The following is a 16,859-nucleotide window of genomic DNA, read 5'->3' on the forward strand; positions in this document are numbered from 1 at the left end:
GTTATTTATTTGTTCCTCGGCAATACAGTTTTTTTGAATAATTTATAAGATATTTTGTCCAGCATGGTCCATCCACTCGCTGGGAGCATTGATTGAGCAAGTTTAAAACTCGTTACGAAAAGAAAACAAAAAAAAGTCCATAACACAGGTTAATACAGTGTCAAATCCTGTCTCAAGCCCCACATCACAACACACAGACTTATTATGTTTTAAGTGCAGATATACCACATGACACTGAAGCTTCCAATTCCATTATGTATTTCAACACACTTCTAAATCGTATCCCATAATAAAAAAACCTTCAGAATAAAACTCTCCCAAAAGCTTGTTTTCTCCTGCTACAAGTTTTTAGTCACACGGCAAGAGCCGAGATGCGTGGATGCCGAGCTCTTCCCGAGGACAACAGAAGCCCGAAGAGAGCAGCTGGAGCAGACAAGACTGCAGGACGCTCGCGCCTCACGTGCACGTCTTTCTCTGGGCGAGCGCTCGTCGACACTATGTACACTATGCGCGTTTGTGCGCATGTGCGAGCGCACTCGGCGGACTTCTTTTTTTGTGCCCCGGGTTTTGTTTGCTTGCGGATGATCGGCCCCAGTGTCATCGTTATCTCTCGCATGGACCACCTCCCAGTGCACTTTCAGTATGTCAGGTCCTGCCCACGGCATTTCAACAGACGACAGAGGTAATACTTCAGTTGTAAGGCTACCAGAGATGAAGCCTTATAGTGTAGAGGACTGTAGAGTAAAAACTGACAGAACAGTGAAGAGGTTTCTGTTTGATGAAAGCTCTGAGGTTTTTCCTAGCTTTTTTTTTACCACCTCGTAAACTAGTTTTCCATCTGTAAACAGTTTTAACAGTTGTTTTTGTTTCAAGTGTGCGGCTGTCCTTCAAACTAAACCAACTGATGTTGACAGCTTGTCTGACCAACTTATACTGAAGTGTGTGATTACAGAAGGAATTGAATCGTCACTTTGGTACTTTGAGAGTAAGAAGAACAAATCGAGAAATAACCTTAAGGCCATCCATCGACAAACACAAATGTGAAGAAGCAGATTAAAGGATTCTAGAATAAAAATAAAAAGATTGTATTCGCCAATTAAGTAATACCAGCAACAACAAGAAACAACAATATATGTAGAGCTTGAGCACTTAAATAGCAGTCAGTCCGCTGTTTTCAGCTCTAATTACAAGTAATTATCATTTTATTTCCTGAGAAATTTACTCGCCCTGACATAAGAACAAAGTAAGTATTAAAACATATGATATACGATCCTCTGCTTCCATCTCCTGAACCTAGAAAAATGATGTTTGGAGATGACGACTTCACGCGCCGGATGTCCGTTGAGAATGCCAGCCATCAGTCATCGTGTCCTTCACATAAAAATAGTTTCTGGGACTATATGTCTCCCTTACATCCGAGCGGCTTCTTTGACATTTCCTACAACTAAAACTTGTTCAAGACCTTGTGCTATATTTTATTTATTTGTTCATTCATTTCCCTAACCATCCTTTCTTCAAACCAATCCCTCTGTAGCTTACCTCCCTACATCCGCTCAGCCTTCACATTCACTTAGTTAAATCACCGATCCCCTGAAGCCTTCCACTAGATTGTCGAGGAATTGTATTTTTTAAATGAGAAAATGTGAAAATGTACACAGTGGATAACGAACGAGACTCGAGCAAACACCTTTTCCTGTTTGCTGGCATTTGATGGACGGCTGTCCTACTCAAAAATTGTTCCCGCTTCCTGAAAGAAGAACTCAGTAATGGAACTTGGTGCAAGTCACCCTGTCTAGACCCTGGCATTGGAAAACTCATAATTTACCGATTTTTTTTTTAATGATCTTCATTGAGAAGTCATCATCACCTGAAGGGAACAGTCTTCGTTCTTAGTCCAGGAAAGTATGCATATAAAAATTGTTTTATGATTTTAGAATTTATTTTAAAAAGTGTGATAAAGTACACCAAAAAGGTTTACATCGCAGGCTGGTGTCCCGGGTGTTTATGGCCTTGTCTCAAGCAAGCTACCCATCACTCAGTGGATAAAAGCATTTCCCGCTGTCTTCTCTCATTTGTTTACTTGTCATTCACATTAAACACATCATGAAGATGAACAGTTCACATTCTTACTCTTCATCTCTCGCTCTCTCAATGTCTTCCTTCCCCTTTGGAACCGTTCCTGTTCTTGGCATTATTTTGAATTAGCCTAAATCCTTTCTTCCAAATGATTATTTTGCAAGATAATAAAGTTTTCTCAACTTAAATCCTGTAAATCCCATGTTATCAAGATTATAAATCAGTTGACACAAGGCAAGACCACTAAACATCACCTTGCATTTTGTCCGGTTGTTTCTGAATGTTACAGCCAGGATTGTAACATCTCTGTGTTCGATTTTCAGCATTCCTTTACAACAGTTTGTGAGGAGACATCTTAGTTTTTTTTTGTTGTTTTGTTTTTGCTAAGACATTGGAGAATTCTTATCACAATTACACGAACAATCGTGTAATTAAATCATTTCCCTTTTCAGGAAGGTAGATAATTAGTCAAGACCTTTCTGTCGAGAGTTGTCATTGGCTGCTGAGTTGAACTGTCGAGGGAAGATGACTCCAGCGGAGATGTCCGAGGGCGCTGCTGCAGTGCACGCGATGTGTCTCGTGTCCAGCTTCCTGGTCCTGCTGCACGAGTGTGTCTAGACGCAGGGATTAGCCGGCAATCGAACCCTGATCGTTACTGTCGCGACTGATTTCATCTGTCGGACACGAGTGTGAACAAACAGGACGATGAGCCCGGCGGAGGAAAGAGAGTTAATTACAATCACTAACAACCTCGCGGCATCATGAGCAAATGGCGGAATTCTTTATCCACAAAGTCACGGAAATGATGGACACGATTGATGGAGTCGCACGCATGGCAGCTGTTTATCCAACAGAAACTACCTTATAATCCACCTTTAGCTCCATTTCATGCTAATAAACATTTTCTCAAAATTTATTGTTTTCCAAGAACCTGCATTTTGCCTACAGATGTCTATTACACTTGTCCACAAGACAAGGATTCATCTATTGTTCCAAATTTTACTTATGTCCACGACACAAGGACTCATTCATGCCTTTAACGGTGTGGAACTCTCCATCAAAGAGACAAAAATAAAGTAGATGCATGTGTAATACCTTTGACTTAAAATAGTTGCTGCAATGATCATATTTAGTTTTCATCCTGATTTTCTTCTTTGATGACCGCGATAGGTTCTTGGAATGTCTTCCGTCTGTAGCTTCTCTGACAAGGCAAAAAACATTGGCAGGGACGATAACCTAGTCCAGACCCAAGGAAAAATATTTGTTCACATCATTTGTGCGCCATGTTGGCGACCCTAGCAATACTTGAGGATAGCTTCCCTTGGCGTTGGTGCCTCTGGTTCCTTATGTAATCTACTTTCAAGGGAAATCAATGTATTGCATGTTTGTGTCCCTTGCTAACTCGGTTAGAATATGAAACATTTTCATCAAGCTCTGAGTTAATCTAGACAATGTAAAGAGAACAGCAGATACGTAAATTAAAGCAATAAAGAAGGAAATATTGTCTACACCAGGGCAGGATGTATACGAAAATCAGAAGTAAACAAATGGAAGGTCTAACCGAACAAATACAAATACAGCTCCGCAAACACAAACATTGTAACTGAATATTTTCAAGTTAAAACTTCGAAGTGAAAATTGTTAAAAATGTCGATACTGACATATATATTTCAGCTCTGGATGTTGAGTATCAAGACATCGAATGTAGTAGAAACAAATCAAAGAAATGAAATGTGTCATGGCTGGAGGTAGACCTCCCCAACTGTAGTCCATCTGATGACACCTTGTTCTTCCCATACGATACACTCGGTGTGCAGCCATGCAAGACTAAGATATATTTATAATCTTCCTCGTCAACACAAACAATTAACACAGTTCCCAGGTCTCTAGGTGTCAATTTCATTGAATTAATTTCCTCTAACTGTTCACACCGTTTTCAACATCTGTTATCAAAGGTATCAAAGCAATCATGGGAAGAGCGAACCCTATGAATATTTAGGTGTTTTCACCATTTATTTCCCGTCAGCGACTCTCCAACCTCCCTGGCAGCTCTCTTTCGGCTTCCCAGAGTTCCTGGTTCTTGTCATTTTTTAATTCCCTGCCACCCAATCACGCGATGTGTTACATGGTACGGAGGCTCCATGACAAATGAGTCTGGTTCGTTTCCAAGACCCGCTGCCCTGACACATCACCGGGAAAAGTATGTTTTTCGTGACTGGCGGTGTATTTCGCTTTCTTAATTACTTCGTGGATTCTTTTTTCTAATTGTCTTGTCTTTCGTCTCCTTGTTCACAAATCTTCAATTTATTTTTTTCCCAGTGACCCACTGAGGGGGAAAAACTGATGACGTCAGCATCAACTAAAATAGATTGGCTGAGGTTTTATGGGGTGGAGGGCATCTGTGAGGTGGGGACTAGATGGTAGTAATAAGTAAGGAGGACGGTGTGTGTGTGAGAGAGAAATAGTTTTTACCAGATTAATAGGAAGTCAGTCGGCTTCCTTTAACAGAAGAAGACAGTTTTCTCAGAAGAGTAAAAAGTGTATTTTCTCACTCGCTTAGGCGTCACCTAAAGATGACAGCTGTCTTTTAGTTCTTCACCTTTTTGTGATTTTCATCTTGTTTTTGCTTCTTTGTTTCTCGTTTTTTAGTCCCTTTCCTGTCAATATCAGTTGTACACACAGTCGTTTCGTGTTTTATAGTAATGAGGATGCCACCCTAGGTAACGAGTGGATAGAAAGATCTGTGAAACGGAGAATGGGAAAAAGGTTGTGAAAGAGAAAAGGGAAAAAAAAGACAAACAAGAGAAGAGTGAAAAGTGTGAGCAAGAAAGACTAATGTGAGAAAAGAACTGGGAAAAATTTCCTTTCCGTTTGCAGAGCTTTTTGTCTTTAACAACATATTTTTATTAAAACTAATTTCTTCCTTGTTTCACAAATTAGATTCCCAAATTGTGTTTCAAACAATTTCGTGATTTTTTTTACGTTGAAATATTTTTCCAGAACATTTTTCCGAGTGAAGGTCATACTGTTGATGTCGTATGCTGGTCACAGAGTTATGAGCTATCGAGGGCTAGCCGAGGTTGACCTTTAATCAACAGGACTTCTTCATCTAACAGGTCAAGCTCTCGAATAATTGTCTATTGACAAACCTTTCGTTTTATAGTTCATGTTTACTATTATTAACAGGCTGTGAGGCTGTCCACCATGCACTCGCGACATCCCCTTCACGCATCACTGCAACAAACACACATGCACACCCTCCACTACAACACCAATACAGTGAAGGTTGGCTGTCCTGGGTTCAGTTCTCGTCTCAGGCACGCTGTTCTTTCTCTGCACGTGGCATCTGTTTACAGGGCTGGCTGCCTTGCCATGATATAGCTTTAGTTGCTGGCTCGGAGTAAAACACCAATCCCACTCCCCCTCCACTACAACACCCCAGTCGGCGAAGGTTCATCAGACACATCCACTCAGCACTCCCTCGCTCACATTCTCGCACCAGACACAGAGTTACACCTGCCTTTAAATTAGAGTTCATCTGTACCGGAAACCTCCTGCCCGATACTTGCGGAAAGTAAACTCCGACCTGCCACCACCAGCTCAATAGCTTGCCACCACCAGGTCTGAACTGTAGGGTGTGCCGAAGGACGACTGCTGCTCCCCCTGCAACGCACCACCCGTTAAACAGTGAATGACGATGGTTTCCGTACTCGTGTATCCAAAACAATTTTTTGTCCTGACTCGCACATTCTCGATCTTTGTGAGGAGCTGGGGGAGCTGACAGGCTGGAGCTGCATGGAAAATTGGCGAGCGGGAGCGGCCCTCCATCGTAATTATGATCTTCACCGTCGTCAGTGACAACAGCATCGCCGTCAGCTCTCCACGCAGCTTACAGTCATAAGGCTCCAAAAAGTTGGAGGCAGAAATTGCAAGGTCCATATCACCATGGTGATTCTGGTCGAACGGTCGCCGGCAAAGAGAAGACGCTTGTGGATCAGAACTTTTACTACCTCGGGTTAAGAAGCCCACGGAGTAAAAACTATAATTGCTAACCAATCAGCATCATACAACATCCCTCATCTGGGTTTCATCCTCTCTTCTCTCATGCCACGTGACTGCGTTTCACAATTTAAAGAAAAAGCTCATTTCCTTTCTTGCTTTCGCATTTCTTCTTTCTCCTCTTTTCGTCTGTATACAACCCTCTGTTGTATTATTTGTTCTTCTTTTATTTTATCTCTCCCCTTCCTAATCATTGGTCTCAGATTTTCGTCTTATTATCCAGTAATCCGTAACAGTATTTTATCAGCCAGTAAGCTGACTTATTCACTTACTACTAAAAGCCAAACCCATGAAAGTACTGAATGTGTTTTATTTCCTCTAAAGTAAAGGTATAAATTCGTTTCCTTGCTCATAGTACTCTACCCCTCCTCCACACTTTCTCTACAGTTAATGTTCACGACACTCCATTGACAGTGACACTGTGTCATGTCCTGTCTTCAGTCAGTGTTCACGAATTTCCATCGACAGTGACATTGTGCGATGTCTCCTCCATCATGCTGGTGCCCACGGGTTTCCCAGACACAAATTTATTGCTTGGGTAGTTCCGGGGCCAGCGCCATCTGTCTGTGGGGCCCATTGGGCGGGTACAATGATGTAGTGGCGCCCTCGTCACACACCTATCATGTCTTCTTCCAAGAGACGATGAACACATCGACGAAATGATAAATGGTCGGTTTACAGACAGGGACTGATGGAGATGCACACAATGTGCATGAGGGAGGAGGGATGGGGAGAGATATGTAGGTAATTATTTACACACTGACTTGCTTTCCATTTCAACATTTCATGTCCTGTCGTTCGTTACCTACTTATTGGAAAAAGAATCTATAGGTATGACTGATAAGTATCCAAACAGAAGGTGAGCCTACAAGTATGACATAAGCATGTTCAACTCATCATGTGGAGCTCGTGTTTATTTCTGAACTGGTGAACCCAGGCTGGTATTTCTTCTCATAAACATGAACTCGACAACGAACCATGCCAAACATGAAATGGTAAGTTGATACGTATATTTTATCGAAATATGCAAAGATTTAAAGCAAACTTAACCATTTCTGATCCTGAATACTGCCTAAACGTGAAGAGAGAGAGAGGAGTGACAGAAGAGTGGAGGTGGATGAAGTGAGAGAGAGATTGGGAGGAAGAGGCCGTATCACTCTATGGTCGACAAAACATCAAGAAGAAGGTAGCCGATGTTGCTGCTGATGAGTGTATTGATGTTTGTAATAAATCGATGGCGAATATTGGGGCAATATCGTGGTCTGGAGGAGCCGCAGGAGTCTCTCACGCGACTGGGCTTGCGCGTGATGCACGTGATGCGGGGGAGTGTAGCTACAGCTGCTGCCACCACCCGGGTGTGATTGAACATCTGCATTGATGTGCGCATTAAGGCTCCGGCCTCGTGCCATTCATCGCTCCTCCACCCAGTCTCTCATCACAGTGTCTTTCATAACTTAGTCTCACCTTCTCCACACTGTACAGTGTGTGTAATAACTGCAGTGTCATCAGATTCATACAGTGTCTGTAAGAACTACAGCCTCTCCTTATCACACTGTACAGTGTTATTAATTCATCATTTAGTGTCTTTAATTACTGCAGCATCTGAAGGTCTCAGGTCAATGTCCGAGTATTTTTAATCCACACCAGCAGACAGTTCTAGGACCACGTGACCAGAATTAGTCTGGACATCACCGATGGCCTGTCTAGTTTCTAAAAATGCTTCTTAAAGTAAAGTCTGTAAAACTCCCGTTTAAACATACTTCCCCATACCACACAACATCCAATCTGCATACAAAATGGGGAAATAGTGGATATTTACTTACAAAATATTGCTGCTTTATTTGTACACATTTGTCCACCATGATGAGAAATGGACTTCATCGGGCCGTCGACATTTTTCGTCTAGCTTCGTCCTTGTACCACTTCTGAACATCGCATTTATTTACTACTACATTTATTTTGCCATTCTTGAGTGTTGGAATTGTTCTTGCAAAGTCGTTCAAGACTTGTAACTTCATCCCACGGACAGAAAAGTAAACAAATATCTAAACAATCCAGTGGCAACAATGATACAAGAACAAGAAGCGGGTGGAATGCGGGTTAATTCTGCGATTCTGTGGATCGTCAGCCAAAGCTGGCTTTGTCACGTGGTCTGTGAAGACATTTTCATCTGATGGCCTCCGAGAACCAGTCAGCTTTAGTGGCAATCATATTAAGTCCGATGGAACAGAAAACGAGACAAATTATGTATTTTACAGATATATTTTCTAACACATTTTTTCATCAATTTTGGCAAAGGTTGCTCTGACCTCTTTTATCTAATCCCGTTTCATCCATGTCCCACTGGCCATCACCTCCCAACTCCCCTTCCAATGGCTGCGAGCCTCTGTAGGCCATGTTGAATTCTATATTTAGCACACAATAAGTCATCGCCCGTTATTTGGGGTTGGGGGAGAAGTGGGTATCATGTCCCGTTTGCTTACATTTAACGTATTTTTCTCCAAAAACATTTGTCAAGACACTTCAAATGTACAGGGTGATGAAAGTATTTAGTTATTTATTGTTATTTGTTGTTTGTATTGACGTAGACATCAACAATATTCCTTCCTTGACAAACATTTGTTTGTTTGTTTTACATTTCGTTCTTTACTCTCATTGGGTTATTCCTCTTTAGGAAGGGAGCATTTGAAGCGGATGACGGTTGTGGAAAAAAATCTCATTTAAAAAATATTTTGTGGCAGAAAATCCTGTAAAACTTTGTGAAGATTACATATTGGGTCATGTGAAGATTAAAATGCCTGTGACCCAGTACCATTCACTCGACCTCAGTAAGAACACGAACCAAAAGAAGCCATTGTTCATCCTTCTTTGCCTGCAGCTTAACGGTAATTACTGTGGCCGTTAGCAGCAACATTGCTCAACAGACCATCCACACCTCGCCACACACACGGTTGAGGTCCAAGTCGGTCAACTTTGTTTACTTGTGATCGCCATGGTGAACATGCCATGCAGGCTTAATGGCGGCATGAATAATACCGGGTAGCCATGGCAATGGGAGGTTAGTGGAGGAAGTATGGGCAGTTGGATAGACAGACACGTGAAGACTTAATTACTCACAAGCTGTTAGTGTGAAGGAACTGTTGTCCTGGAAGCTGCCAAGCGGAGCACGAGGAGCAGGACCTGACAGAGATGTAGTGTGCACCTCCAGCATCTGTTGGCATCTACACAAAGCCAGACTAGTCATGTCCTGCTCGTTCTTCCCACACCCTGTTGATTGTTAGTCTGAGCACCCTACCCTCTCCACTATAACACACACACACAAACACACAGGCACGCGCGCGTGCACGCACATACACCATACACGCACAGAAAGAACTCATCCCTTTGTCGGCTTTTTCGCACCATGAGTTTAAAAAGTATTAAACCTCATAAAGAAAAACAAAAGGAAATAATTTTGTTTAAAAACACGAGTAAGAAAAAAGAGAGTACGAAAGGAAAAAAACGGAAAAAAAGATAAACAGACGGATAAAAGGAAGAACGAAGACTAGGGGGGGGGGGGGCGGGGACTACAGGAATATTCGCTGAAAGTGAAACAATCAGAACAGGAACAGCAAAGCATTGTGGGACATGCATTCACACCTGTGCTTTAGTTCTAAGCGCAGGTAGAGTTGATAAGGTGTCGACTGAGGTAAGGACACTTTTACAAGGAAAGAAAGAAAGGAAAAGGCGAGGAGGAGGAAAAGCATTAGCGAAGACATGTGGAATATGTCATGCCGCTTCTGATTTCCTTCTTCTAATGGCCTCCCATCGTCCTGTCTTTTTTTGGTGGGATGTGGGGGTGGAGGGACATGTCGGTAACAAGCCAAAGGAAGATTTACTCGCACTTTCTACAGATATCATTCACAATCGCTAAAAAATACACTTATACCCATCGTTGGGGGCTTGTTTGTAGCTGTTCTGTTTATTTTTAAAGGCTTGTTTTCATGATTTTGGTTTTTTAATAAGATTTCCTTTTTATTTCTTACAGTTTGCAAGACGAATGCTTCACTTATGCACACTTATGCAAACTCCAAATAACTGCTACAGTAAGAGAAGAACTCTTTCTCTAACACATGGCATGAAAAAAAACCAGATCATGCCTACTGAAACCAATGACTAAACCAATCAACAGTTTATTTTAAAAGACATTTTGGCATTGGATGACTTTTACCATCACACCTTGACAGAAAGTAATCGACATATATATATAAAACTATACATATTAAAATTGTTTATTAATCCTTTTTACACACTATTAATCAAACATGTATTTTTTAAAAGGTGTTAACATTATTAGGCAATACATTTATTAACAATGGACAAGTGGAAAACTGTATCTACATAATCTACTGCAGTGATGTCCAACCTTTTTCGGCCTGCGGGCCATATCCATTTCGGACAGCCGTGTCGCGGGCCACTTCACCGCAAAAATACAAAAAGGAAAAAAAAAATAGAGCAGATACCATTTTTTATTAGAAACAAGTTGTACTTACCATTAATTATGTAGTAATTAGTGGGATATTTGAAGTTGTTTTCCCGAAACCAACTTCTGAATGTCCGGCTCATCGTAGAGACACCAAGTCAGAGCACTGAATTGAAATGTTCGTCCATCGAAAAAAAGATTGAGAGACGCCCCTACGTAGGGATAAATACTTCTTCTTCCTTTTTTTTTTCGTTTTTTATGTCTTCTTTTATTACTAACATGCGGATATCCTGCACTGTGGGCAGAAGTTTCGCGGGCCGGATGGCAGCGCCCCGCGGGCCGGATATGGCCCGCCGGCCGTAGGTTGTGCATCCCTGATCTACTGCAATAACACCTGAAGACCTCTTGCCACAGCTCCACATAGGAGAGAACGAAGACAAACATCAGGGAAGCTTTCAACCTTTTATTTCCAGCACCAGTTTTATTGCAGCTTCTTCGGGTATCACATTCACAGTTTGATACAAGGATACCAAACAGTCACCAACATACCAAACAATAACAGTTTTATAAGCAGTCCAGACATAAACTGAGACACACTGGGTTAGGTATTTTTTCATTTTTCACTTTGTTCTAAATAAGTCTTTTTCTGGAATTTATGGGTTGTGATAATTTAATAAAGAAACTACTTTACATCTCTCTGAAGATCAATGTTCATAGCAATGAAATCCTGCTCATTAGGGGCAGCAGAAGATGGAGAAGACGAGGGTGAGTAGAGACACATGGTGATAATTTACTCCAACATTTTTAACTTTGCCTCACACTTAAGAGTTAAAAAGACAAATGTGATTTTGTTTGATAAGAAATCTTCCGGCCTTCCGACATCATTTGATGAGATTTGTATGGTGGCACCAACAGGACAAGAATATTAACAAGCGGGGGAGAGGGAGGTTGGAGAAATGACCACAATTGTCTCCCTGCTCACTGGTCATTAAGTGAAGTGGATAGTGAACACCATACTTTGTCTTCACTCTTCACAGGAGAGGAAGGACAAGATGGTGTTTAAAAAAAGTAGAACAAGAACAGGTTTAAAAGATATCATTTAGATAATGAGCTGAAATTGCTCAGAAGTAAGCAAGGTTTATAAAACACCAGCAATATCAGTCGCTGTCTTTTTCAACTTGAAAAATGTCTCACTTCACCAAGACCTGTTCTTGAATGTCTCCAACCAGATGCCGATATCAATTACAAATGGATGTCCTGAAATTTAAATAGGATGAGGTGTGGCTTCCATTTCATTTAACAAAAAAGTTAAATTTTGATAATAGTTTTCTCAAAAAAAAACCATATTTTTTCGGTTTCGGGTTATATTAGAATTTTTGCTAAGATTCTGTTACATAGCGGTGGTGATGGGCTGATATGTGTGTCAGTGCGCATGTCAGGAAGCAGATGGCAAACAGATGGAGAGACACACAAGAAAGAGATAGGAGCTAAAGTTTCCTGTAATTGTCCTTTTGTGTATGTGTGTGTATGTGTGTGTGTGTGAGAGAGAGATTGACAAAACTCTACAAACAATAATGAGATTGCAAGTGTCACAAGACAGTCAGAGGCAGTTGCTGACCCCTCCATGACCCCACAGAACGGTACAAGCCACTCAACAGTGCGACACCAAGTGTCACCAGACAATCATAACAAACCCCTGACCGTTAGAAGACAATCATACTAAGATGACAAGCATTGCAGGACAAATAACAACAACATGCTGAGCATGGCCTGATAAACACAAAGACCACGTGATCACGCACGTGGCATGGCTGCGGGGTGAGAAGCAATGAGACCAGCTTGATACAGATGCTGATGCTGTCACGGGTATGATAATTAATTAAAGGTGGAGCAGTCTCTTGCACCTGTCTTATACTTTACCACCGGTTAAAACTGTTTATCTTCTTCTCCAGCTCTCCTTCTGGCAATCACCGGGATTCTCTCTGATTGTCCTTTTCCCAGCCCTGCAATTTTCTTGTCATGTGATTCTGCGTACGTGCGCACGTATGGAAAAAAATGCTTCATGATTTTATAAATGAGAGATTTTTAATGAATGTTTATTAGACACAAGAGATCGCTGAGGAGTTTCAGTCGAGGGCCGACTGACGGCCACACATCAGACTCAGACAGGTGATTTGTCCCTGCGTTTCCCTGACAATCCCTGTGGTTAAGACAGTCCACCTTTCCTGTGGACCTATCCTTTTTTATTTGTTTAAAAACGCAAATTCGCTCTAGGCACCTATAATCCAGCGTTTGAATCCTGGATGAGAAATGACAGTTCATTTCCTCCTCTTTCGTGATTAAGCCCTCCTCTCCATGTTTAGCCCTGGAGAAAGCAGACTCGTCCTCAACCTGCTTCTCTCCGGTTTCTGACAGGTCATCTGCGCTTGTCCCAGGCATCTTCAAAATGAAAGCTTCCAGGATGGTGATTAAAAAAATAATCGAGCAGCATGCTCGTCTTATTTTTCATTCCCTTGGAGGTAGTTTTTGCAATCTGGGCAAGAAAGGCGCAAATGCATTCTAAGTACATTGCCAACAGTTTTCATCACATTGGTGTCCACCCAGGACTGGCATCCCACACCTTCTCAGTATATATTTTGTAGATATTTATTTTAAAATCATTTATGCGTGTGTTTCTTGTTTCTAAGTAAATATTATTCTTTAAATTTGCAGATTACTTTTTTAATTATAGTAAGACAAATTATCTTGATTAATAAATTAAAAATAAACAGAATGCTTATTTCTGTCGATGTTTTAGTAATGTAAATTAATAATGCTACTAAATTTTAAACGAGAGTTTGTTTGTGGAGAATCCAACAAATTAAAAAATACAGAAGAGTGATTACAGAAAAAAATCACATTTATTTGATCATCTAATAGTTGAGGGTGTTTCTTGAAGTTTCACAAGTGTAGAACGGGTTCCATGCCTGAGTGTTCCAAAGCACCAATAATGCACCTCTCCCGATTGGCCAAAGCAAAAGCTGAAAGATATACATATATGTGTGTGCAAAAAATGCAGTAGAAAATTTGAAGAATTAAAAAAATGCTTGAGATCTTCGTTTAATGTTTCTATTAAATTTTGTCATCTTAAGGCGAAAAGATTATTTTTTTAGAATTGGCCTTGTGAGTTATTGAAATGTGAACAAGTATTTGAAACTTTCTTTATAAAGATAAATTATTATTAGCTATAAGCTGTAGATGTTGTCGGTAGTAAATATTAATTAGTATATTATAGTTAATTAACTCTGAGTGCTTAATGACACGCCCGCTTGATTGTTTTAAAGAACTGAGTTGGGATCAATAGTTTGATTGTACGAGGGTTTTATGGGGTGTCTGACCTCTTGTCTTCACCTAGGTTCATCGCCATAGTCTTTCCGATGAAAGCTCACATCGTCTGCACTCGTCGGAAAGTCCTGTACGTCATCGCCATCATCTGGACCGTGTCGCTGGCTTGTGGCGCCCCCACCGTCGCCTTCAACCGCCTGACGGAGTTTCCTCCCGTGCCGGACACCTACCACTGCCAGATCGTCTTCCCAGACCCCCATGGCCGCCACTTCCTGGTCTTCAAGCTGCTGGAGGCCCTCCTGTTCTACTTCCTGCCGCTCGTCGTGCAGGTGGCGCTGTACAGCGTGGTGGCCAAGCGCCTGTACGCCAGCACCGAGGAGCTGCACACGCGCTTTCAGATGCGTCCGGACTCCTCGACGGTGGCGCTCAACGGGGGCGGAGGCAGCGGCAACGGCGGGCGAAGCGGCGGCGGCGGCGCATCACGGCCACCACTGACCGCGCGGCCGACACCATCCGGGCTCGCAAGGGCGTGGTGAAGATGCTGGTGGCCAGCGTGGTGGTGTACACCGTCAGCTACTCCCCGCACCAGGTGCACCTCCTGTACAACACTTTCTCCTCCACGCAGCTGCCCGAGACCTGGCACTTCTTCGTCTTCGTCATGGTGATGACTCACATCAACTCCGCCGCCAACCCCGTCCTTACTCCATCTTCTCGCAGAACTTCCGGCGCAACTTCAAGCGCTGTCTGTGCTACGTCTGCTTCGTGCGCAAGCGCAGGGACTATCGCCGCACGCGCTTCGACTCCTTCGACTCCAGGGGGGTGTCGCGTCGGGCAAGCACCACGCGCACTACCATCTCGCGCGTGTGACGCCGGAAGTGACGTCACGATGGCTGCGCGTCAGTCGCGGAACTGCAGGAGGGATGAAGCATCCTTCGGAAGGAATTGTGGGGTAATAGGCCATGGCTGAGTGGGGTACATGTCGTGCCTGACCATTTGACCTCGTGTTTATGGTATTACACGGCGAGATGTCACGTGAATGTTTTTAGGGAAAAAAAACATCACAAGGGTGGCTGTCGTTTGCTCGGAGTTTGTGTTTTGTCCTTGCCAAGTCCACATGTGGTTGTCTCAAACCTTTAATGATGGGTGTGTTTATGTGTGTCTATATATTTATGTCATGAAGATTCCAACGACGGGTGACTTGTGCGCAGTTATCGCTGACTATAAATGGCAGACGGTCCTAATGAGTACCCGATGAGCTGGGGTGGAATAAATTCTGCACTGATGGCTGTTGAGATTGTTTGACCCTCGTAAAAACGCATTGCATTGTGGGTGGTGACACTTTAACAGCGACTGTAATAGTCGAAGGTGATTAACACATGAATGTGAGACGAACAGTAGACCATAGAAATCGTAAACAATGGGCTCATGCCCAGTGATGTTCATAAACTGGAATATGAGAACTGTCTGGTACATGCCGGAATGAACTGTGCGCAATAACAGATATAACATTTGTTTGTTGTTAATACATAGATAATATGTCGTTGTGAATACCGCAGACTTTGTGTTCCATGTTTGCAGGTCAGATGCCAGTCACTCACAACCATGGACATGTCATGGTTAAAAGCTTGTTCAACTATTAAATGTGATAGACGGTTCGTCATGTTTTATGAAGTGTGGTTAAGGAATTCTTCAGACTTAGAGTATCGACATAGCTGTAAGATTTCTCTATCCGATGGAATATTTCGTGCCTCTGACATGTCTCTGGACCATTTGTCACTGTCCCCATGCCTCTCACGCTCGGACACGTCAGCCATTATCATAAACCTCTTTGCCCGCCAGATATCTGTCTCCAAAAGCCGCCATACATTATCGTTAACCTCGTTTTCGTCTAATATTCGATGCACGGCAGATTTCCGAGACATGGATTTCACATTCATTGGATTGCTGTGCCACTGCCCTCTTATCGTTACCCAGCATGCCCATGGTTAAAAATGTGGTCAAGATGACCAGGCACACTCTGTTATGTCTGCGCATGTGTAATGACCTCAGCTTGAACTAATCCTAGATGTAAATGACATTTTTCTTTAAAAGGAGATTTCTTTTCTTTCCTGAAACTTTTGTTGAAAAATTTGGTGTGCTGCAACATTTGGCGGATGTTTGGCAGCACATCCATTGCTCACGTGCCTGTTCACTCTCATCACACCTTCACCCAGCTGCCACTTTCTAAAAAGATTCCTAAAGACAGCAACCCAGAGACTGTCAACTCTCGTAAACTCAATGAAAACTCGTTACAGTGAAAACTACTCCCTGCATGTCACATAAACTACAGGTACCTTTCACAAGCCCCACGATCCCTGCTCGTTATTTCTCTGTCAACTCATGTCCCCTCTTAGCAGCTGTTGTCGATGTCGCTGCTCTCACTGGCGACGACCATCCTTGTGTCTAGCAACAGAAAACCCGTACAGCCCGTCGGTGCCATTAAAATGTCCAGTGACATCACTGAGGACAGTCTAATCCACTAAATTCTCAGCACAGGATATCAGTACCTGGTCACTGTCCCCAAATGGACTTTATTCTTACATGGACATACTCTCAGCCAGCCCTCGTTTTTTCAACTATTTAGATGTTTGTTTATCTGTTTGTTTATCTAAGTGATAGCCATGACAATGATGTCAAACTTTGAGTGCTGAGAAGATGCCGGAACACAAGTCACTGTCCTGTCCGACTTCCATTATGTGGATTAATTATAGAGATAGCTGTTACCTGGGGTAGACAGACAGGTGGAAGGTTAGCATGGGGCTATTTTTAGTACCGGAACGTGCTGGGTTGCGTGAAGTTTGTTGACGTCATCAGTGACGACAGCTAGAAACGGCTGAGATGAAATTGTAAAGGCGACATTGTTGGAATGTTTTTGGATGCATGTAGCCACATTTAAAGG

At 42.5% G+C, this 16,859-nt stretch overlaps 1 pseudogene; it reads left to right on the forward strand.

Moving 5' to 3' along the window:
• LOC112554664 overlaps positions 1 to 16,431 on the forward strand; it is a 34,593-nt pseudogene extending 18,162 nt beyond the window's left edge.
• The last annotated feature ends 428 nt before the right edge of the window (positions 16,432 to 16,859 follow it).

Source organism: Pomacea canaliculata, linkage group LG13, assembly GCF_003073045.1.
Source record: "Pomacea canaliculata isolate SZHN2017 linkage group LG13, ASM307304v1, whole genome shotgun sequence".
In the NCBI taxonomy this organism is placed as follows: domain Eukaryota; kingdom Metazoa; phylum Mollusca; class Gastropoda; order Architaenioglossa; family Ampullariidae; genus Pomacea; species Pomacea canaliculata.